Raw genomic sequence first — 25,507 nt, forward strand, 5'->3', positions numbered from 1 at the left:
CTATAATAGGGTGACCAGAACTGTACACAGTACTCCAAGTGTGGCCTCACCAATGCCCTGTACAACTTCAACAAGACATCCCAACTCCTGCATTCAATGTTCTGACCAATGAAACCAAGCATGCCGAATGCCTTCTTCACCACCCTATCCACCTGTGGTCACCCCTCAGTTTTCCCTTTTCTGGAGAAAAAAGCCCCAGCCTGTTCAATCTTTCCTGATAGGTATAACCTCTCAGTTCTGGTACCATCCTAGTAAATCTTTTTTGCACCTTCTCCAGTGCCTCTATATCCATTTTATAATATGGAGACCAGAACTGTTCACAGTATTGGGAGCACAGTCTTGAAATTTTCCAATGACACAAAAATGGAGGCTTTATCAAACATTAAGAAGGACTGGAAAATACTTCAGGAAAACATAAGTAGGTTAATGGAATGTGCAGATAGGTTGCAGATACAATTTAATATTGATACGTGTGAGGTAATATATTTTGGGAGGATAAAACAAGGAATGGGAGTACACACTAAATGGAAAAATGCTGAAGATTCAAATACATCTTTCCCTGAAAGTGCAAGTGCGGGTGAATAAAGCCATAAAAAGGCCAATAGCATTTTGGGTATTATAAATAGGAGCATAGAGTATAAGAGTAATGATACATTTGTACAAAATATTGGTTAGGCCACAGTCTAGAGTATTGTGTGTAGTTTTGGGTACTCTGTTACAGAAAGTAGATTAAAGCCATAGAGAGTGTACAGTGTAGATTCACCAAGATGATGCTAGGGATGGGAAAATAAAGTTATGAGAAGAGACTTGAGATACTGGGTCCATTTGCACTAGAGCAAAGAAAGGAACATAGGAACCGGAGTAGACGATTGAGTCTGTACCGCCATTCAGTGAGATCATGGCTGATCTGTGACTTAACTCCATATACCCGCCTTAGCCCCATATCCCATAATACCTTTGGTTAACAAAAATCTATCAATCTCAGATTCAAAATTAACAATTGAGCTAGCATCAACTGCTGTTTGCAGAAGAGAGTTCCTAACTTCTACCACCCTTTGCGTATAGAAGTGTTTCCTAACTTCACTCCTGAAAGTCCTGGCTCTAATTTTTAGGCCATGTCCCCTAGTCCCAGACTCCCCAACCAGCAGAAATAATTTCTCTCTATCCACCCTATCAGTTCCCCTTAATATCTTGAAAACTTCGATCAAATCACCTTTTAATCTTCTAAAGTCCAGGGAATACAACCCTAGTTTGTGTAATCGCTCCTCGCAATTTAACCCTTGGCGTCCAGGTATCCTTCTAGTAAATCTATGCTTCACTCCCTCCAAGGCCAATATATTCTCCCCAAGGTGCGGTGTCCAGAACTGAACACAGTACTCCAGCTAAGAGAAGATTTAGCTTAACGTCGATGGTAGGAAAGATAATGAAATCCTTACTCAAAGATGTAATAGAAACCGAAAATATGATAAAGAATAGTCAGCATGGATTTCAAAATGGAAGGTCATGCTTGACCAACCTTATTGAATTCTTTGAAGAAGTAACATTGCATCTTTTAAGGGAAAATTGGATAGAAATTTGAAGCAAAGGGAGATGCAGGGCAATGAGGAGACAAGTGGGCAGTATGATTAGTTTTGGATTGCTCTAGCAAAGAACTCGCATAGACACAATGGGCCAAATGACCTTTTTCAGTACTGTAAATTTATATCGTTCTTCTATGGATTATCCACAAGTTCCTTTTAAGGTGGCATCCCTTTGAACAAAATTTCAGTAATATAAAAGAATATTTTACATTGTATAGAATCACCTACATTGTTATTTATTTAAAGTGTAGCATGCTTTTATTTCTTTCATAAATGCTGCAAGGATAGGTTTGAAATACATTAGATTTTGCTAATATGGAAAAATATGGAAAGAAAAATATATGAAATTAAAAAGTTTTCTCTAGGGATATTATGCCAGGAGCATAGGATTTTTCACTCCTATAGGTATCTTTGTAATATAGAACAGCTTGTGTTCCTGCAACCACTGATGAATAGAAAGTAAGTTTAATTTAAATCATTTTTAAATGTACCAATTAAAAGTTTGTATTTTGGAAACCAAAATGCTTAAATTTAGCTGATTCCACTCTTCAGTTCAAACTATTTCAGATCATTCTATTTACTTTCATTATCAGACATTAATGTCTTGCTCAATAAAAAAGACTGGTTAACATAAAAAGAAAAAAATGCAAGTTCCGGAAATCTGAAATATAAACAAAATTGCTGGAACTACACAGCATTTGTGAAGAGAAAAGATGAGTAAACAAATCAGGTTAGACCCTTCATCAGAGTCCTTCGGAGAATGGTTCACTTTGAACTGTTTTTCTTTGATGTAATATAGTCTTGATTGTTATTATTTTGTACTGTACAGGGAAATTCAAGATCTACCTGGAAACAGCCAAAGATTCAATGAAACCTGAAGATGTTAAGACAGCTCTCACGGTCTATGGTTCAAAGGGAAAAAGTGATGAAATAGTTCTGTCATCAGACAATCCAGAATTTCTCCATTTCCTTCCAGGGGCAGTTGATGAGTTCATTGTAAGATATGGAACATGTTTAGTGTTTGTTTGATTTAAGAGTACTATGCATAAAGTCATATAATATGACCTACATAGAGCTCATTGAATGTTACAATCTTGTCTACTCATAAGAGGAATAATTATCTTTACGCAATTACAATTGAAGGAGTCAGGGTCTTTTTAGTTAACTGAACTCAAAATTATTTACAGTAACTAAGTAATTGATATTGTAATATTGTACTTTTTGGCTCTTTTGAAGTATAAGAAGTGGTTTAAGTAGATAATAGACACCACTGTGCTGCTCAAATAGAATCTAGTTAAAATGACAAATAAAATGCAGGAAAATTGTAATATTACTGAATTAATAAATGCTGAAATAAAGAACATGAGGGAAAGAGAGACAGGTAATGATAGTTTAAAGTAAGGCAGATATGCTTGTTTTTAGTTTATAGTAGTACAATAAAAACAGATGCATAGATACAGATGTATGCATACAAACACATTTTATGTCAGACTTTCAACAGTAACATTTTGTCCTAGCCAACATATTAATTTTTTTCAGATTTATATTGAAGATGTGGGAGATATCTACAAGATTCGGATCAATGGTGAAGAGCTGGAAAACTATGAGGGTTGGCATTTGGTGTCGATCCTTTTGGAAGATTTGCAAACAAAACAGGTCGTGACTTTTGACTGCAACACTTGGCTGTCTGCTACCAAAGAAGACAGGGAGCTGGTGAAAGAATTCTCTGTATCAAAAGAAGGACTAAAGATGCTGCCTGGTAGGAATAATAATCATTACAGAAATTAGATAGAAGAGCTTTAAAAACTGCTGTAAAATATTAACAAATATAAATTAATTTTTATTTTATTTATTTGCATTATTTTAAAAGCAGTTGTTGGACCTTAGTTATTTGAAGTAGAAATTTGATGGTAACAAATAAATTCTATAGTTCTACGCCATATAATCTGTTATTTTTTTACCAAGAATGAACCAAAAAGAAATAAGCAGAACCTTTACAATACTTCTATTTTAAAGTATTATTTTCTTCCTTTCTTTTAAGCCTTCTATGGCACACACCATTCCCTTGAAGAAATGGCAATTAAGTGACCTACTCCTAGGCCTCTGCCAATGCAAATGTCAATATTAATCCATCTTTAATTGTATGAGAGTAGCCCAGGATGATGTGGCTTATGATTTTAATATCTTCCTCTCATCTTTAGGGAAGTGCCTCCCTATGACATCATGACCAAGTTCAGGAATTCCTTGTGTGTTGAATTGCAAGTGCAAACCCTCCTTTATGCCAGAGCACCACATTGTCTACGAAAAAAGACATATATATTATCACATCCAATTGCCAACCAATTCTTGATTGTCAGTAGACTAGCTGGACGTGCAAAAACAAGTGAATAGGAGTAAAGATAGACTTCAGAAATTAAAGGAAAAACATAAAAGTAAATACAGATATGCTCAGGGAGGCAATCGAGCCTGGTGAAATCAGTCAGTTTTAAGAGGGAGCTAGACAGGATTTGATGAGAAAATTAATTGAGGGATACAGGCAATGAACTGTGTATTCTATTTTTGAATTTGGGGCCAGTCAGATGGGCCAAAGTGATCTCTTCTGGTCCTGTACATTCCAATGTTCCAATGTGTTGCCCAGAGATAAAAGGGAAAAGACATTGTAAGGAGGTAAAATAAAGTATGAAAAAATAGTTATGGAAAAATGAAAGAAGAGGAGGGAATTAAAGATTCTATGACATTCCAAGATGAAAATAAACAAAGTATTACTTTGAATCAATAGGCTCACAAAAGTTTGATTGGTGAGCTATATGAGATCAAAATGTCAACACTATCTGAATAAGTTCTCATGAAATTGTTTGCCTTTGAAAGTCTGGAGAAGTGACCGGAGCTGAAATGGGTATATCTGCTGTAACAAAGGTAAGTGCCTTTCCTCTTATTATGCATCTTATTAGACAAGAAGTTTAGTCTGTGATAAAAGTTAGCCTTTTTTATGGATAACACTATCTGTCTTGCAGTAAGCTCTGCCTGTCATTTTGCTGTCTTTTGTAAAATTTCTGCCTGTCACACTTGGCATTTTGAATAGTTTGAAGCAACCCAAGCCAATTTAATCTTTGCTTGTAACTTCTGTAAGTCCGCTGTTAGAGCAGCTAAACACAGCTTTATTTAATGAAAGTGGCATTGCTGTCTTCTTGCCCATGCCCCCAGCTGCAGAATGCAACTTTACTTGATGGAAGTGACAGTTTTGTCTCCTTGCTCCTTATGGTCTCCTTTCAAAAGCGTAAGAATTCTCCTTTCCACTGTTCTTCTGTCATAATTCTTCAATTTGTAGCTGTTTTACAGAGAAGTTTGTCCTTTATGGCTCACTCATCTCTTCCAACTTTAATCTTGATGACCATAAAGAACTTCCTTCCATTGTTCCATGCTGTTAACTTTATGACCAACATGAAAGGGTGAATTTTTGACTTCTGCGCTCCTGGCACTTATCTATTAAAATTAATCAATGAAATCGATGGTGCACCCACATAATTTTTTGACATGTGCTCCATGCCTGGAGTGCAGGAGGAAAATGTACCCCTCTATTTTAGCCCCAGTAGGTCTGCCAGATCCTCCATTCTCTGGGCTCCAAGAAGAGCTCCGGACTTGATTGAATCTCTCCGGTTATCCTTTAGATGTGTGCCTCCAAATTTATCACGGTCCTGTCCTATGGTATTCCTTTAATCTCTCTTACTTTCAATCCGCCCTTTCATCTACTTGGAATTCTCTACCTTAAAAAAAGTGATTTCCTCTTACCCGTCAAATTATATTGGTACTTTATAAAGTAATTGAACCTACTGTTCACTCTGAAATGATCCATCACCTTGAAAATTCTAATATAATGTATGATTGTCAGTGTAGTTTTGCATGGCTGCTCCACTGGTGATTTTGTTGCCTAAATTATGCACCTCTGAAACTCTGCTCCTGACGACTTTGCTGAATCATCTGTCAATGTCTTGGTCCAGTGATGCAGTGGCAATTTTAAAAGTAGATATACTGTACATTATATACAGCATTTATTTTCCTAGGCAGGTCGAGGGGATTCTCCCCAGAACTTCTTGATTTTTGACATTTTATGTAGTACAGTTTCCAGCATTTTGATATATGTTTTCTAATGTGTATGCAACCTCATATCAAAGAGCATACCCCATTGTACTGAACCAAAATATACAACAGTGAACCATCTATAATTAACAAAATACCATACTTGTTTCTTAACTCTTATTCGGTTTACCACTCCATTTTTTTCCTGCCTGGTTGGTGTTTTTTTTGTGATATTCCTCTGTCCCCTGTTTTAACTCATATTATCCCATTTATTTTAAGTGGCTATATACCTCAGTTAAAATAACAGAGTTCAGAATATTATATGAATGCATTAAGCTTTCATCCACTTATATCACCAACATAATTTTCTAGGCTTTGGTCTCAAAATAAATAACTGATTTGTCTCGACTTTGTATAATTTGCCACCTTGTGCTTTTGGAGCCAAGAGCTTAACCTCCAAAAATAAAAAGTGCATGTACCCAGTTACAAATAAATCCATGTCCTAGCCAAATTCAGTACATACGTTGTAAGGTCAGTTAAAACTGTTTTTTGAATTGTAGGCTGAAAGGGAAGATCCAAGCTACTTTTGAACAAACACAGGCTGTGTGATTCATTCAGTTAAAAGTATGACACCCAATTACTTTGAGATCAAATGTCAATTATGGAAAGCTAAGCAACTGGTAAAAGGGGCCCAGAAATTTCATTCCATCTTTGGTGTTTTTGGGACCTAAAATCAGGACATCAAAATAAGGCAGACGCGATTTACACCAATTTTCCATTCCAAAATCAATTCCCCCACCACCACCAACCCCGCCGATTTGGTCCTTCCTGCGATCCACATGCTAATTCCTCAGCCAACCGATTTAAACAACAGTGATGCTGCAGCCCCGTATTTCCTAGGTTTATGCTTGCAATACACTCGTGATAAGTTCGAATGAGAAATACAAGGTGCAGCTGTTGCCAGGATCAGCTGAGACAGGTAGAAGAGAGGGCTTTTTGAGTCTGGAATGTTGAAAGTTTCACTAGCGATTGCTGCAGTCAGGAATAACTGCTTGCACTTCCTGGAAGGGCTCTTCTTATACCCCTCTCATATTCCTGGTCAAGATACAAGGAAAAGACTGTTGTCTGATAGGTGATCTCTCTCTCACATCTAGATCCTGAATTTCCGTGGGATTCTCTTGATCTCCTGCCATAACTTTGGTGGGAGGTCAGCAGAACTGCGATAGAAATGACATAAGCGGCCATCTGTGCCATTTCTCCGCCAGTGTCCTGCTAGAGAACCCCTGAGAAAATTCCAGATGCTAATCTCCAACCTTTGTCTCTCTTGCAACTTTTCTTGTCTTTCTTTATTTTATTAATATTATTTTTCTGAGTACTCCTCTGAAATCTCCTTGTGGTTCCTTCTAAGCTCCAAAGACACCATTCTACATACGTCTCCTATTTCCTACATGCCCACTGTGTTGAAATCAAGACCTACTCTATAGCATCTTACTTTAATATTCTTTCCCATTGCCTAAAAACTGTGGAATCTGGAATCCCTTGGTTCCCTTAGTCTTTCACTCTTCCTGCAACCTGTGGACTTTTAAGACCTAATATTAATGTAAATTAATCACTGCTTTCTGATTTATCTAATCTCTTTTACTTTTGTCATTATTGATGGTATCCTGCACTATAGATTTTGGTTCTTCACCCTAAAAAGTACACTCAAGCAATACTATGGACTCACATACACCAACTGTAAAATTACAAATTATTATTTGTTTCCACAGAACAACTTGGAGCATCAACTGCATTAGTAGCTGCAACAGAAGATAATCAAAAAGCTATCATTAATTTACTAGGCATCAGCATAGAGACAGAGCTGGATTAACCTCCGCAACATAGCAAACCTCCATCACAGAAGAACACATACAGTGCATGGAGTTGATAGACCCTGCATGAGCTGAAAGTGAACTAGAGACCAATGAAAGTCATAAATGCCCCAAATCTGAGGCCCAAAAAGAGAAATTGAAAATGTTACGGGCATCATAAACACTATGGTAGAAGAAAGGCTCAGCATTATGGAGATATCTATCTCAAGGTCCTCCACAATGATTACGCCATTCCCTGACATCCATAATGTGCTAGACCAATAGTTGGCTGAAATGAAAACCTCATTGACCCAGAGAATGAGCATTATGGGGGTATTGCTTCACAATGCTTTAACAGTTGCTCTATCCGACATGTGGTCTACTACCAAAAAGGCTTGGGGTGTTAAATTGGATAAGCCCTGAAAACAGGCGCAGCGATCGTGATCCGCAATAAACCTGCGCCCATTAATTCCGCTGCAGGCAAGACGTTAAATTCGTGTTGCCTGCTGATTTCCATGCAGCCAGCGCTACCCGCGCTGTTCATTGGCTGTACGCATCAGCACGGGGCCAATATCGTGAGTGGCTAGTGCTACTTAAAGGCAGCCTGCACCTCTTAAAGGGGAGGTGCACTGTCGCTGATGGAATTTGTGTCAGGAAGTGGATTGCTTTGGAAGAAGTTTTGTGAAGATGTTGCAACCTGTGAGAGAATGTGCACCAAGGTTCTTTGATAATGCACTGGAGGCCTTGGTGCAAGAGGTGGAGAGAATGAGAGACATCCTGTATCCCCAGAGAAGCAGGAGGCCCTCGAGACATTATGTTCAAGAGGCGGTGGGAGGAAGTAGCGGCAGAGGTCAATGCTAGGAGTATAGCTCCAAGAACATGGATGCAAGACAGGAAGAAGTTTAATGATCTGACACGAGTTATCAAGGTGAGTGAGTGCATTCTTCAAATGGCATATCTTACCAACTATACCAGTAGCCTCATCCACTGCTCAATTCACTACACCCGCATCACTCCCCCCACCAACAATCCCTATCAATCTGTACTCAACCATCCAATTCATATGGTTTACCTCACCCTCACACACTTTGCACTGTTGCAAACCTCACATCCACAACTCACAGCACTCACAGACTGGCAGCTATTCAACCATGACAGCCACATCACCCAAACATATTGCAGGACACTCACTGACACTCTTCCCTCTTTGTTGCAGGAGAAGGTGGCATATAACATGAGGCAGCAACAAAAAACTGGAGGAGCACAAGCGCGCCTGCACGTTTTAACCCCCATGGAGGATACCATGCTGGCCATCATGGGAAGGGGCATTGCTGAGACTGTGGCCACTGGTGGTGCTGGAGGGATCGATGATGAGGGCCTCTGCATACCTAATCCTTCGTCTCTCTTCCCACTTCTCCCTCATGCCACAATCTTTTCTGACTCACAAGCTGCAGATCGTGTAAACATGAACTTCTTACTTTCTTCTTTCCCCTCACCACAACCCAACCCTTGTCCCTTTTTCACTTCAGATACCCAGTCAGAGGAGGCAGAGGAAGATGACAATGATGATGAAGAGACAATGTCACTCGATCTTACACTCACAGCCATCAGCTCAAACATTGATACTGCACGTACTTTAGAGGCTAGGAAGAGGAGGGATCTGCCCGTGGTGAAACACCAGGCACAAGTGCGCAGGAACCAGGGTCCGGGGAAAGGATACCACAGGTGCCAGCTTGCCGGAGGGCGAGGTCGCAACACTAGTTCTGATGCAGAGGATTCAGAAGAGGACTTTGATGGCCCAGGCTACAGAAGAAGGCTGATGGGCATACACAACCAAATGCTTGGTGCACTGGAAAGCCTGCCAGAAAGCCTGCGCACAATCTCAGGGAGCAGGAAGGAGTCCAGCTCCAACTTGGCTCAGGTCTTTGCGCAGAGATCGGAACCCATCCTTTCCAACCTGGAACAGGTAGTCACCTCCATCAGCACACCTGTGGAACCCACCATGATGCAGCATCTGATGACCAGCTTCCATTAAAGGTCTGACTGCTGCCTTGGAAACTCAGACAGTTGCCATCGTGGCTCTGGGTACCACTGTTGAAAGGGGCTTCCAGGGCGACATAGCAGTACAGCAATCTGTTCTCCAACAGATCACCAGGATTGTTGAGGCGCTGCCCTGGGAGAGTAACAGTGGCTCCATGGAACAGGAATCTGCTGCCCTCTCTCAGGATGACAGCATTCCTGCTCCCGCCTCTGATAGTCCTCCAGTGTCCTTGCTGTTGCCTGTCAGCCAGCCAGGCCAGACTGCTATAGCCCAGGTTGAGATGGTGCAGTCTAAAGACAGCCCCCCACCCCAACCCAGCCCAGAGCTGCTTGAGGTCGTTCTCCAAGGCCATCTGCAGTCTCCTCAATTGAAGGTTAGCAGCATCCCACCACCCATGCTCCAGCCACTGGGGAAGCATCTCATAGGAGAACTAGGAAAGGTAAAGGCACACGGAAGACAGGCACTAAGGGAATGCACAAGGGTGATTAGTTTCATTTTGTATGCATTATTTAATGAGTGAATTGACAAAATTTGGATTTGAATTTGCATTTGTTGGTGGTTTTTATTTCTGCGGTGAACTGAGGGAGGAACCATTATGTGTTGTCAGAAAGAGGACGATCTGAAGGTCAGTGATAGAGGGAAGGTAAAGAGTGTGGGACTGTTGGTGAATGGGGAGGTGTAATTGAGGCTACTGGTAGCGCTCATGAATAATCTAATCATATAGTGCCCTGGCAGAAAAGGCCTGTCTGTGTTGGAGCCTCCCTTCCTCTTCCTCTTCCTCTTCCTCCACTTCCTCTTGCACTTGCTTGTTGTGCAGCATGCAGCATACAACCTCAAGTCTCACGAGCCCCACAGCTGAGTACCGCAGGGCTCCTCCAGAGTGGTGCAGGCAGCGGAAGTGTTGCTTGAGGACGTTGATGGTGTGCTCTATAATGTTCCTTGTGCAGCATGGCTCTCATTGTAGGCCTGCTGTGCATGTGTGCATGGGTTCCTGACTTGTCGCCCAGTAGCCATCCTTTGACTTGCTGTGTTCGTTCAAATACAGTGCTGTGGGGGAGGGTTTAAACTAATTTGGCAGGGGGCTGGGCATCAGGATGAAACGTTAGAGAGGAGAATCAAAGTGCACAGAGGACTGGGAGAGACAAATAGCACTAGAGTAAAGAATTGTTCAGAAATAGGAGGGATCAGATGGGGCAAATGCGATGCAGACTAAGATGAGTTTGGATTGCATGTGCATAAATGCACGTAGTGTGGTAAACAAGGTTGGTGATCTGCAGGCACAAGTCGGCACATGGGACTATGATATAGTGGCAATAACAGAGACCTGGCTCAAAGAAGGGGAGGATTGGGTACTCAATATTCCTGGCTACAAGGTATTCAGGGAAGATAGGGAAGGAAAGAAAGGAGGGGATGGCAGTATTGATCAAAAAAACTATTATAGCACTGGAAAGGGATGATGTAGTTGAAGGGTCAAAAACAGAATCTATTTGGTTAGAATTAAGGAACAATAGAGGAGCTATTATGCTACTGGGTGTGTACTATAGGTCACCAAATAGTGGGAAGGAGATAGAGAAGCAAATTTGCAGGCACATTACAGAAAGATGCAAGAATTATAGTGTAGTGATAATGGGGGACTTCAATTATCCCAATATAAACTGGGATAGTAACAGTGAAAAGGGCAAAGAGGGGGAGGAATTCCTGATGTGTGTACAAGAGAATTTTTTTGATCAGTGTGTTTCCAGTCCAATGAGGAAGGAAGTAGTACTGGATCTAATTCTAGGGAATGAAGTGGGGCAAATGGAGCATGTTTCAGTAGGGGAGCATTGGGGAACAGTGATCATAATATCATCAGGTTCAGAATAGTTATGGAAAAAGACAAGGAACAATCAAACGTAAAAATACTTAACTGACTGAGGGCTAATTTCAGTAAAAAGGGATCTTGCCCAGGTGGAATGGAATCAGAAATTGTTAGGCAAAAGAATAATTGAACAATGGGAGGCTTTCAAGGAGGAGATGGTTTGGGTACAGTGTAGACATATTCCCATGAGGGGGAAAGGAAGGACATCCAAAGCTAGAGCTCCTTGGATAACTAAAGATATAGAGATTAAAATGAAACAGAAAAAGGAGGCTTATGACAAATGTAAGGTTCATAATACAGTCGAGAACCAAGCTAAATACAGAAAGTATGGAGGAGATCTAAAATAGGGAATAAGAGGGGCAAAGAGAGGGTATGAGAATAGATTAGCAGCCAACATAAAAGGGAACCCAAAAGTCTTTTATAATCATATAAATGGTAAAAGGGTAGTCAAAGGAAGGTTGGGGCCGATTAGGGACAAAAAGGAGATCTTCTTGTGGAGGCAGAGGGTATGGCTGAGGTAATAAATGAATACTTCGCATCGGTCTTCACTAGAGAAGAGGATACTGCCATTGTAGCAGTAAAGGAGGAGATAGTAGCAATATTAGAAAGGATAAAAATAGATAAAGAGGAGGTACTTAAAAAATTGTTAGTACTCAAAGTAGAAAAGTCACCCGGTCCAGATGGGATACATCCTAGATTACAGAAGGAAGTAAGGGTGGAAATTGCAGAGGCTTTGGACACAATCTTCCAATCCTCCTTAGATACCGGGGTGGTGCCAGAGGACTGGAGGATTGCCAATGTCATGCCCCTGTTCAAAAAAGGGGAGAGGGATAAACCGGGTAATTACAGGCCAGTCAGCCTAATGTCGGTGGTGGGGAAACTTTTAGAGACAATAATCCAGGACAAAATTAATTGGCACTTGGAAAAATATGGGCTAATAAATGAAAGTCAGCATGGATTTGTCATAGGAAAATCATGTTTGACTAAATTTATTGAATTCTTTGAAGTAATGGAGAAGGTTGATGAGAGTAGTGTGGTTGATATTGTGTATATGGACTTTCCAAAGGCATTTGATAAAGTAGCACATAACAGACTTGTTAGCAAAATTAATGCTCATGAGATTAAAGGGACAGAAAGCAGAAAGCATGGATCACTGCTATTTTTGATATATTTTAATGACTTGGACTTGGGTTTAAAAGGATATAATTTCAAAGTTTGCAGATGACGCGAAACTTGGAAATGTAGTAAACAATGTGGTGGATAGTAACAGACTTCAGGAGGACATAGACAGACTGGTGAAATGGGCAGACATGTGGCAGATGAAATTTAATGCAGAGCAGTGTGAAGTGATACATTTTGGAAGGAAGAATGAGAAGAGGCTATATAAACTAAATGACACAATTTTAGAGGGAGTGCAGGAACAGAGAGAACTGGGGGTGTATGTACACAAATCTTTGAAGGTGGCAGGACAAGTTGAGAAGCTGTTAAAAAAGCATATGGGATCCTTGGCTCTAATAATCATTCACCTGACGAAGGGGATAATCTCCGAAAGCTTGTGATTTTAAAATAAATTTGTTGGACTATAACCTGGTGTTGTAAGATTCCTTACATCTAATAATAGAGGCATAGAGTACAAAAGCAAGCAAGTAATGCAGTGCAGTGCCCAGAACTGGACACAATACTCCAGTTGTGGCCGAACCAATGTTTTATAAAGTATAGGAAATCTCCAAAAAGATGTACAATTGCACCAGCAGCCTGAAGAAATAATCCAGCAACTAACCTGTAAGTATTTCATGATCCCTTTAAATATATCGAGTTACACTGAAACTACAGCACCGAAACAGGCCATTCGGCCCACCTGGTCTATGCGGCGTTTATGCTCCGCACGAGCCTCCTTCCTCCCTACTTCATCTAACTGTGTCAACATATCCTTCTATTCCTTTCTCCCTCACGTGCTTATCTAGTTTCCCCTTAAATGCAGCTATGCTATTTGCCTCAACTACTCCTTGTGGTAGAACATTCCACATTCTTACCACTCTTTGGGTGAAGAAGTTTCTCTTGAATTCCCTATTGGATTTATTAGCGACTATTTTATATTAATGACCTCTAGTTTTGGACTCCCCATAAGTGGAAACATTTTCTCTATGTCTACCCTATCAAACCCTTTCATTATCTTAAAGACCTCTATCAGGTCATCCCTCAGCCTTCTCTTTTCTAGAGAAAAGAGTCGCAGCCTCGCACGCATGAGTGAGAAAGGAATAGAAGGATGTGCTGATAGGGTTAGATGGAGTAACTCGATGTATTTAAAGGGATCATGAAGTACTTACAGGTTAGTTGCTGGATTATTTCTTCAGGCTGCTGGTGCAATTGTACGTCCTTTTGGAGAGTTCCTCTACTTTATAAAACACTGGTTCGGCCACAACTGGAGTATTGTGTCCAGTTAAGGATATCATCCCAGTTCTGGTATCATCCTTTTGAATCTTTTTTGCATCCTCTCCAGTGCCTCTATATCCTTTTTATAATATGGGGACCAGAACTGTGCACAATACTCCAAGTGTGGTCTAAACAAGGTTCTATACAAGTTTAACATAACTTCTTTGCTTTTCAATTCTATCCCTCTAGAAATGAACCCTTGTGCTTGATTTGTCTTATTGTGATCTTATTAACTTGCATCACTACTTTTAGTGATTTGTATATCTGTACCCCTGCATCCCTTTGCTCCCTTTATCCTGTTTAGACTCTTATTATCCAAGCATGTGTCCTCCTTATTCTTCCGACCAAAATGCACCACCTCACACTTATCAATATTGAAACTAATTTGCCGATCACATGCCCATTATGCAAGTTTATTAATGTCCTCTTGCATTTTGACACATTCTTCCTTTGTATTAACTACACCCCCAATTTGGTGTCGTCCGCAAATAGCACCGGTGGGGGTCCTTCATGCCATTTACTGTCATGTTCAGCTGTGCGAGGTTAAGACAGGGCATTGGCTGGAGCGTGGAGTTGCAAAATAGCAGCGGTGCCTTCAAATCAGTAATGTACACTGATTTGCGTCATGATCTCCTTGCTCTGCATGCTGCTGATATTAGCTGCACGCGCGCAAACCCCTTTACCAGGATGGCGTCCTGCGCATTGGCCATAAAGAAAGCCTTTGCTCGCTTCATAGATCCTCATTTGTTTCCCCACTACAAGGCATTGTACCCCCTGCAGCAATTCCTTCTGGTATGCTATCAGGGAGTGCCACTGATTCTTTCACCATTCCCCATCAACACTCAATAAGTCCACAGTTGCACGAGCAGTGCTTAATCAGTGGTACTGATTTCCTACATTACAGCAGTGACTACTTCAAAAGTACTTCATTGGCTGTAAAGCACGTTGGGACATACTGAGGTCGGGTGAAAGGCGCTATGTAAATACAAGTTCTTTCTTCTTACTGCTTAATAGTTGCAGAGCAGAGAGAGCACCATCACTGGCACGTACTCACGGGTGGAGAAACATGCAGATTACACAAGAAAAGTCATGAAATACAGACGGTATGCACATATTTCACTGTCACTCAGAATACAATAAATGTATTTCTATCACCACTTTTGCTTGTGTTCCTCTATTACATATATTTCTGATTTGGATTAGGGCAATGGTCGTTCGGGTAATTTGTTACGGTGACAAAAGGGCAGATGTAATTATGTTTGCTAATTTATTATATACTGTAATTGTAATATATAAATTGTGTAATGTTTGTTATGATTACTAAGTTGTTTCCATGGGTGCGAATGTGTAACCTGGAATCAGCTAGACTAGTATATGAGGCTATTTGCTTTGGCATGGGATTTTGCCTTAACTGAAGTTGGGGCCTTCTGAGAAATTGAACTTTCTGTTCATCCTCTTCCTCAACTAAAAGATCCCTTAAGTCCAAAGGATGCAAACTCAAGCACACCTAGCACAGAACAGATCTTGTACTTCATAGCCAGATCTGGTTTGACCATGTTGATCACTATTGTACCTCCTTTTCCTCAACCCTCATCCTTCTCCTGCTGGAGGATTATCCCTTATGGCTCTTTTTTTTTAACATGAGCCAACTGCTCAAATCCCTTTCCTCTGCTCCCTCCACCCTCATCTCCAATACAAAGTGCAAAGAGCTCATGGATTTCTTTGTCTCTAAGATTGAGACTGCTGATGAAAGTAACTCTGCCTCCACCTCCCCTCTTCTCCTACTCCTTCTGATGAAACTGACCTGCTGTCTCAATTCCCACCCTACTCAACTCCTAAACACTCAAATATCCCTCCTGGCCCCATGCTTGCAGATAATGTATGTGGCTCCCTTTGCTCAGGCACCATGTATCTCTCTTTCAAAATTGTAACTAAAACCTCATCTCCTTAAAAAGCCCACCCTTACCTATCTGTCCACTCCAACTATTGCCCCATCTGTAACCTGCCTTTTCTCTCTAAGTTCCTTAAACTTGTCACTTCCCTGCAGCTCTGTTGAAATCCCTTTAGTTTGGCTTTCACCTTGCTCACAGCAATGAGACTGCCCTGACTGATCACAAATGACTCCGTTGTTACTGTGATCATGGTTTGTTATTCCTCCTTGTCCTTCTCAACCTCTCCATGGTGTTTGATACAGTCAACCAAACCATCTTTCTCCATTGCCTTTTCTCTGTTCTCCAGTTCTGTGGAACTGCTTTTGCATAGTTCTATTCCTACCTATACCAAGGCAAGCAGCACATTTCCAGAATTGGCTTTTCCCACCATCACACAATCACCTCCTGAGTCCTCAAAAGATCTATTCTTGATCCCCTCCTGATATCACTGTGGCACAGCATATAGATGAGGAAGAGGAGGGGGCCAAGGATAGATCTTTGAGGGACTCCGAACATAACAGTGCTGGAGCGGGATGAGAAGCGATTGCTGAAGATGCTCTAGCTACAATTGTATTGATAAGAACGGAAGTAAGCGAGGGCAGTCCCACTGTGCAGGACAGCGGAGGAGAGACATTAGAGGAGGGTAGTGTGATCAACCATCTCAAAGGCTACAGAGAGGTCAGGGAGGATGAGAAGGGATAGAGCACCATGGTCGCAGTCACTGAGGATATAATTTGTGACTTGCTCAGGGCCGTTTTAGTGCTGTGGCAGGGGCAAAAATCTGATTAGAGAGATTCAGCCATGGAGTTTCAGGAAAGATGGGCATTGATTTGGGAGGTGGCAACACATTCAAGGAGAGGAAAAGGAGGTTGGGGATATGGCGGTAGTTTGCAAGGACAGAAGGATCAAGAACAGAATGGGAACCAGCAGGAACAGATCAGAGCTAGCTCAGCATAGAGTGAAAAAATCCTTGAGGAGAAACAGAAAACTGAGTCTGCAGAAGCAGATCATGTGCTAGAAAGAGGCAGTCCAGCTGAGAAAACAGTCTCAGTAGAAAACGGTGGGGAAGGTGGAGGTTACAGAAAAGTCCATAAACCAGGAGAAAAATGAATGTCAGTCCAGGAGAAAACTGATTTCTATCCACGGTCCAACACAGCAATAAAGTAAAGGTGAGAAGCCAGCAGGATTCTACATGTCAACACTAGATATGCTGGAAATTGTCACAATGCATTCTTTGAACCCTAACCTCTTCAAGGAAAAAAATCACATCAACATATGGCTTCCGGGTGACCATGCTGACCCCCTGCTCCCGTGGATAAGGACTATACTAAGAGAACCCTGAACCGCAGCAGAGGAGCTCTACAACTAAGCCTTATGTCTCTCTAAGATTGCTCATCTAGAGGACCATTAGGGTCTTAAAGGCTTTCTCTGCCTGAATATCAGAGGGGTTTAGAGAAAGTTGAGGAGATGGAAGAGGGCAGACTATCAGTGGGTGCATTGCTGAAGGGTTTTAAACATGAGGATCAGAATTTTAAATTGGAGGCATTGGGGGTCTGGGAGCCAACGTAAGTCAGCAAGGACAGGAGTGATGGGTGAACGCGACTTGCTGCGGGATAGGGAACCGGTAGCAGAGTTTTGGATGAGCTGAAGTTTACAGAGTGTGGTGTATGGGAGGCCAGCCAGGAGAGCATTGTAATAGTCAAGTCAGGCATGGATGAGAGTTTCAGCAGCAGATGGGCCGAGGCAGGTGTGTTTTAGGGTTGAGGATGCCCCCTCGGGTGGCCTGTCTTTCGAGGGCATTATATGCCAATTTCTCCTCCAATAAGATTGAATAAATGTGAGGAAGGCTAGTAATTGAGGACTGCGTGGCAAGTGGCATGGGAGGGCTGAAGTAAGAGGTATGGGGGTATCAGTCTGTTAAAGTAGAGGAAGGGGTTTTAGGGTTGTGCAGGTAAGTAATTGTTGTTAGGAGAGATGGGTAGCCACAGTGCAAGATTCCACGATGGAGCCCCCCTTAACCAGAGTGCATGGTGAAGCTGTTACTTTTTGAGGATGAAGAGTGTGCTCATGCCCAGTGTGGCTAAGGAAGAAAAGGAGAAAGTGGCCAGTGTGTTGCCTGCCCTGTTGAGATTATTGAACTTCTTGCGGCACTGATCTGCAGTTGTGCGGGTGAAAGTTGGCACTTAATGCCAGTGCCACTTCCTTCCAAATGCATGAGTGACACTTCTGGCAGGTCTCCTGCGATAGACACCCAACAGACTGTATCTCCTGATCTCAATTTCCTCTAAGAGGATTTGCAGGTCAGACTCTGTGAAATTGTGGCAGCTTCTTCTCTGCCTGTGTGCCAGACCCTGCTGCTTGTTTGGCTTCATGTGCCGGCTGCTCCTGTTGTGAAAGCATCCGAAAAAGATTCATGAGACACGGGGCACGATTTTAAAAGGAAAAAACAGGTGGTTTGGGGGCGGGTGGGCATTCAAAATTGCAACCTTTCTGGATCTGCCCCCAAGCCACCTCCAACCTGCCCATTTCCGGTTTTCACCAGGGCGGGACGAGGGGCGGGCAACGACCCCGCTCCCAGGAGGCAGGTCGGGCATTAAAACCTTTCAAGGAGGCCTCCATTTTTTTCACAGTTTCTGATTTCAGTCCTGGGGGGCTGGGATTCCCAGGCCTTTTCTTTCATGGCATGTGAAAGGAGGCGAGAAGGCCCGAGACTAACATGTAGGTGCCTTTCTGGCACAGCCTGTGGGCCCGGAGAAGCAGGAATGCTTCCACCAGACCCAACCAGCCTACCAGCAGTGACCCCCAATGATAGCGGACCCCCCCCAATCTCTGACCCCCGCTTAAGGATCGCTGAACCCTGATCTCCCCTCAATGATCTTGGACCCCCAATCCCCAATCCCCCCCAACGATCACGGACCCCCACGATGACTGCTGACCCCCTCCCCTAACAATCATGGACTCCCGTGATGACCCCCGATCCTGACACCACCCCCGTGACTGACCCCCAATCCCTCCCCCCATGACTGACTCCCCGTGACCCCTGTGCCAACCCATGCCTCCTGCCAACACATTCCCTGTGCCAACCCATGCCAACTCGTGCCCAGTGCCAACCCAAACCCCCTGTGCCCCCATACCCCCGCATCCATACAAACAAAGACTGGTCTCCCGTACGACAGAGACCAGCCTGTTAATTACGTCAAAATCATAAGGACGTCTGTGAAACCCATACTTCCGGATTTCCCGTCCGCAATTTGAACCCCCCGGCCCCTTCCCAGCTCGGAGTCAAAATCAAGCCCGCGGAGTGAAGTTAGCTGACGGTCAAGTGATTGAGCCCAACACTGTTCCTTACTTACCTACTGGTCCCCAGTCTACTACTGCAATGTTCAGCCAGAACTGCCTTTTTAAAGGTTGAACTCTCATTTTGGTGCACTTTACCAGATTACACCCGCTTTACACGGGATTTATGTCAATGGCTACTCTGATGGATATGCAAATAAGCTGACCCAGCAAACTGTTGTGTAACTATCTCTCCAGACCATCAGCAGGCAGATCTTTTTTCCAACAGCAAAAAAGGAGTGCAACTCACGATGTGGAAATTCACTCCCAAAGTGCTCAAGTTGGCAATATTGAGGGTAACCTTCAACTCTGCCATCTGTTTGGTAACCTCGTGGAAAAAATCACCTGCCCTTTATAAAACCTGCCCGATTTTTGTTCCATTGATTTCTGGTTACTATCCAGGTGGCAAAGTTGAAAATTATCCCCTTTCTGTCAGTAATAAGCTAAATGTTGCTTTTCAAAAGCAATTATAAAAGGACTAGCTTTAGAGAGATTGGAAAGATAGTTTTATGGTTTTTTAGTTTTATGGTTTTTCTAAATGACTAGAAAGACCGATACTATAAAATCTGGTGCATATATCAGACTATCAAGCAGGATTTTATGACCTTTGAAACTGGCGCTGCAATTTATTTAGCAGCGTGAATTTTCTTTCTTTGCTCAGACACCCATTATAAAAATGTTACACCTATTTTATGGCACATAATCTTAACTTGCACTTGGAATTCTCACATATTTGACCATTTCCTCAAGAAACAGAAATTTAAACTTTGAATCTCTGTTCAAGCCTCTGAATACTAAATGTAACATGCGGCTTCCAAATAATTTCTTCATTTTCTACATACAAAATGTACAACATTTTTCATTAAGTAATGGGCCCAATACTTAGATGTGCATTATAAGGATAATTTTACGAATTTAGTCTCCCAGTCTGAGCAAAGCTGGAAAAACAAAATGGTAAAATTACCTCTTGTATGTATTTTTGTATTATTTACAGAGAGGAAGAAAAGTGCACATTATTGGGCTACATTTACAAATGCAGCCTATTGGTGGGGTACTTCTCAATGTACATTTGTAAAATCGGCCCTTCGGAGATCCATGCCACTTGCCTGGCATGCAACCCACAGGGTGGGGCCCCCTTCCGCAAATCTGGAGGATGGTACGCCTCATCTCACATGATGTACCGGCCTCCAGTACTATATAGAGTCCTGAATGAGACAGGGAAGCTAGTGTTTTTTTTAATTCATCCATGGGACGTGGGCGCTGCTGACAAGGCCAGCATTTATTGCCCATCCCTAATTGCCCTTGAGAAGGTGGTGGTGAGCCGCACCTAGTCGCGTGTAGTGAATCCCTGCCATTGACTTCACCCTGCTGACAATATTTGCCATGTAAGTGGCTGGCAGAGGTGCTGTCTCTTACAAGGAATACTCGGAAACCACAGAAATGGCAGAGATCTGGCGCAATCTGGTCTCTGCCTTTTTCTGGTGGGTTCTGCCAGAGTGATGGCAGGGGACTGGCAGAATTCCTGAGGATCTTTGGAGTCTGGGTGTTTTACCATGGTGGTCTTATGTAAGGTAAATCAATGTGCTCATGTTGGCAATATTGGGGGTAATCACTTGAAGGTAAATCAATGTCAGAGCAGTGGGAAGTATTCAAGGGGAAGATTCAAGGGGTTCAGAGTAAATATGTTTCCACAAAGAAAAAGGGTGGGGCTGCCAAATCTAGAGCCCCCTGGATGTCAAGGAGCATACAGGATAAGATAAGGCAAAAAAGGAAAGCTTATGTCAGACACCGAGAACTCAACTCTACAAAAAGCCTAGAGGAGTTTAAAAAGTGCAGGGGTGAAATTAAAAAGGAAATCAGAAAAGCAAAGAGAGGGCATGAAAAAATATTGGCAAGTAAAATCAAGGGAAACCCAAAGATGTTTTATAAATACGTTAAGAGCAAGACAATAACTAAGGAAAGAGTAGGGCTTATTAGAGACCAAAAAGGTAACCTATGTGTGGAGGCGGAAGATGTTGGTATGGTTCTTAATGAATACTTTGCATCGGTCTTCGCAAAAGAGAGGGAGAAGCAGACATTGTAGTTAAGGAGGAGGAATGTGAAATATTGGATGGGAAATATCAAGGGGATTAGCATATTTGAAAGTAGATAAATCACCAGGGCTGGATGAAATGTATCCCAGGCTGTTAAAAGAAGCAAAGGAGGAAATAGCGGAAGCTCTGACCATCATTTTCGAATCCTCGCTGGACACAGGCGTGGTTCCGGAGGATTAGAGGACTGTTAACGTTGTACCATTGTTTAAAAAGGGAGTGAGGGATAGACCGAGTAATTACAGGCCAGTCAGTCTAACCTCGGTAGTGAGCAAATTATTGGAATCAATTCTGAGGGACAGGATAAACCGTCACTTAGAAAGGCACGGAGTAATCAAGGATAGTCAGCATGGATTTGTTAAGGGAAGGTTGTGTGTGACTAACTTGATTGAATTTTTTGAGGAGGTAACAAGGAGGGTTGATAAGGTGAGTTCATTTGATGTGGTCTACATGGATTTTAGCAAGGCTTTTGACAAGGTCCCACATGGCAGACTGGTCAAAAAAGTACAAGCCCATGGGATCCAAGGGAAAGTGGCAAATTGGATCCAAAATTGGCTCAGTGGCAGGAAAGTAGGGTAATGGTCGACCGGTGTTTTTGTGACTGGAAGGCTGTTTTCAGTGGGGTTCCTCAGGGCTCAGTACTAGGTCCCTTGCTTTTTGTGATCTATATTAATGATTTGGATTTAAATGAGGGGGGCATGATTAAGAAATTTGCAGATGATACAAAAATAGTCCATGTGGTTGATAGTGAGGAGGAAAGCTGTAGACTGCAGGAAGATGGACTGGTCAGGTGGGCAGAAAAGTGGCAAATGGAATTCAATCCGGAAAATTGTGAAGTGATGCAATTGGGGAGGGCAAACAAGGCAAGGGAGTATACAATAAATGGGAGGATACTGATAGGTGTAGAGGAAGTGAGGGACCTTGGAGTGCATGTCCACAGATCCCTGAAGGTAGCAGGACAGGTAGATAAGGTGGTTAAGAAGGCATATGGAATACTTTCCTTTATTAGCCAAGGCATAGAATATAAGAGCAGGGAGGTTATGCTAGAACTGTATAAAACACTGGTTAGGCCACAGCTTTTTAAAAATTTATTCATGGGATGCGGGCGTCACTGGCAAGGCCATCATTTATTGCCCATCCCTAATTGCCCTTGAGAAGGTGGTGGTATGCCGCCTTCTTGAACCGCTGCAGTCCGTGTGGTGAAGGTTCTCCCACAGTGCTAAGTACTTGAGTACTGTGTACAGTTCTGGTCACCACATTACAGGAAGGATGTAATTGCACTAGAGAGGGTACAGAGGAGATTTACGAGGATGTTGCCAGGGGTGGAGAATCTTAGTTATGAGGAAAGATTGGATATGCTGCAGTTGTTCTCTTTGGAACAGAGGAGGCTGAGGGGTGATTTAATTGAGGTAAACAAAATTATGAGGAGCCTAGATAGAGTGGATAGAAAGGACCAATTTCCCTTAGCAGCGAGGTCAATAACCAGGGGGGCATAGATTTAAAGTGATTGGTAAAAGGACTAGAGGGAACTGAGAAAAACTGTTTTCACCCAGAGGGTGGTAGGGTCTGGAACTCACTGCCTGAAAGGGTGGTAGAGGCAGAAACCCTCAACTCATTTAAAATATACCCGGATGTGCGCTTGAAGTGCCGTGACCTACAAGGCTACAGACCAAGTGCTGGAAAGTGGGATTAGGCTGGGTGGCTCATTTTCGGTCAGCGTAAGTTTTCTATGATTTCTATGTAACCTTTTTATTTTATAGTGAACAACTACCTTGTTTATGTGCATATGGGTGATTGTTGGGGAGCTGAAACCTATGCTAATGTGTTTGTAACACTGTATGGCGAAAGAGGAGACTCTGGAATTAGGAAGCTAGAAAAGTCTTCAGTATTTGGAGAAAAGTTTCAACAAAACAAGGTACTGCACATTTATTGAACAGTTAAATTTGTTTTTAAGAAATGATAATCAGTTGATGGAATTGGAAACAAAATGTGAATCGTAAAGCCCCGAGCAGTTGATCATACAATTGAATTTACGTGTACTTACGACATTTTCATTATAACTTACAGACTGACTCATTTTTGGTGAAAGCAGTATCTTTAGGCCAACTGGCAAAGGTGACCATAGGTCACAATGGAGAGGGCTACGGTGCAGGAATGTATCTGAAGATGATAATAGTACGCGAATCAAAGGATTCAAACAGAGAATGGGTGTTCCCATGCTGGAGCTGGCTGGATGACCACATTGGAAATAAACAAACTATTCGCGAATTTACTTTGTTAGGTAAGCTTTGTATCTCTATTAATGCTTCAAATTATGATTGCAATGACATCACAACTGTAATCTTCAAAGCCCTTGCTTAATTTTCCTTATAATACTGATTCAAGCTACTTCACTTGACACAAGCTCAATAGGAGCAAGCTCAATGTATATCTTTATTTTTCGACATTCATTTCTATGGTGCTAAATTGTTAATGCCCCATAAAAGCAGTCCATTTTATTGTTCAACAAGTTGCCTATTTCTTTTCATTTGAAGTTGCTTAATTTGATTTTTTTTTTACAAGCAAATAAACCTCTATTTTTATTAGTTTTATTTAAATTGCTTAATTTGCAATTCTTTCTTCATATTTGCATTTCCACATACCAGGCATCAATCTAATAAATCTGCCCTGTACACTCTCTGTTGCCTCAAAGTCCTTCATAAAGTGTGGAGCTGAAAAGTTCACACAGTACTCCAACTGTAGTCCTACTGAGGTTTTACAAAGTAGCAGCAACAAGGAGTTGCCAGCTATGCTCTTTTGCTTATCAGTCATATAGGAATAACTAGATTGTCTTGGTGTGATTGATAGCCCTAATCAAGGATAGAGCACTAGATTTAAGCAGGGCATTTCCTAAACATGAAGTTTCATTGCCAAGTAGTTTGCATTCTAGGCTATGTTAAGAAAGGTTGTGAAATGGTGAATAGGTTCTGTGAAAAGTAGAAATGCAAATATTAAACCTGTAAGAGGGACACGAACATGGAAACAAAAGCCCCGATTTTAACCTAATACACCTAGTGAGAACAGGGGCGCTTTCGGGTCGGATGACCGATTCACACCCGTCTGTTTTCGGGCTGCATTGAAGTCAATGGAGTGTAAAATTGAGTGGCGTGTAAATCAGGCGTCCAGCCCGAATGTGCCCTGTTAAGTTAAAATCGGGGCTATTATAATGGTATAAAGATATCTGTGGATTTATTTTCCTCCATTTGCTAACTTTAACAAAGAAAGGCATGTTAAAAAAAGTCAACGCGAGTCGATATTTTATGTGTCAACTTTTTTGCAACAATTAGTGAATGGAGGAAATTGTAGCTGAGATAAAAAGAAAAACTTAAGTTAAAAAGATAATGCACAGTGGGTCAGTTAGCAGCTGAAAGAGATTAACATTTTTGGCAGGGCCCTTAATTGATTCTGGTTAAATCAGATGAAGTTAAATTAAATGAGATATTTGTTTAAAAAAAATTGTAAACACTGGTCTTTGGAAAAAATGCTTGATAATTTAATTTGAATTTGCCCGCAGGTGAAAGACTTGTTGCCAGGCCCAATAGCTTATTGCAGCATTCGTCAGACATATGGATGATGAACATCTCAAGCTCAGATGTAAAAAGTAATCCTGGTCCGGTGCAGATAATAATTACTCTTTATGGGAAAGATGGCCAGAGGAAATTCACAGTTGGAATTGTAGATGAAACAACACAAGTAAAGGTAAAATATATATTTTTTCTCTCTATGTTTTCTTCCCTTTTTCCTCTCCTGAAGCTGTTGACTCCTTGCTGGGGTACATATCCACAGTCACAGATTGGTGCAGTATCTGGCCCATGTTACTGTTATTCACTTCTGAGCTTTGGCAGTGAGTGTTGGCAAACTATTCAGCCATAAGAGCTATAAACATCCTGCCCTCAGCTGACGTCAGCACACAAGCAGTGGGTACTCTATAACAATCAGGATCAAGGATCCTGGTTGACTCTTTCCCTCCCTAATCCAGAGGCACTGACGCCAAATGTAAAACCCTTACCACCACCTAAACTGAGCTCAGCTAATTCAACATGGGCCAGGGATCAAACTTAGGATCTTCCTGGTCTGCATAGTTCAGCTACTGATGATAAACTTGCTCAGCCAAAGGGGGAGCCCATTCTCTCTATTTATGTATTCCCATTGCTTGATATTAATTCACGTTGATTTTATAAAGATTTGAATTAATTGCTCTTTATCTTGTAGGCTGAATTGGCAGGCGTGGGGTTAGTTTACAAGCTTCGTGTCACTCCAAAATCTAATGGC

This window comes from Heptranchias perlo, chromosome 3 (assembly GCF_035084215.1).
Source record: "Heptranchias perlo isolate sHepPer1 chromosome 3, sHepPer1.hap1, whole genome shotgun sequence".
Lineage (NCBI taxonomy): Eukaryota > Metazoa > Chordata > Chondrichthyes > Hexanchiformes > Hexanchidae > Heptranchias > Heptranchias perlo.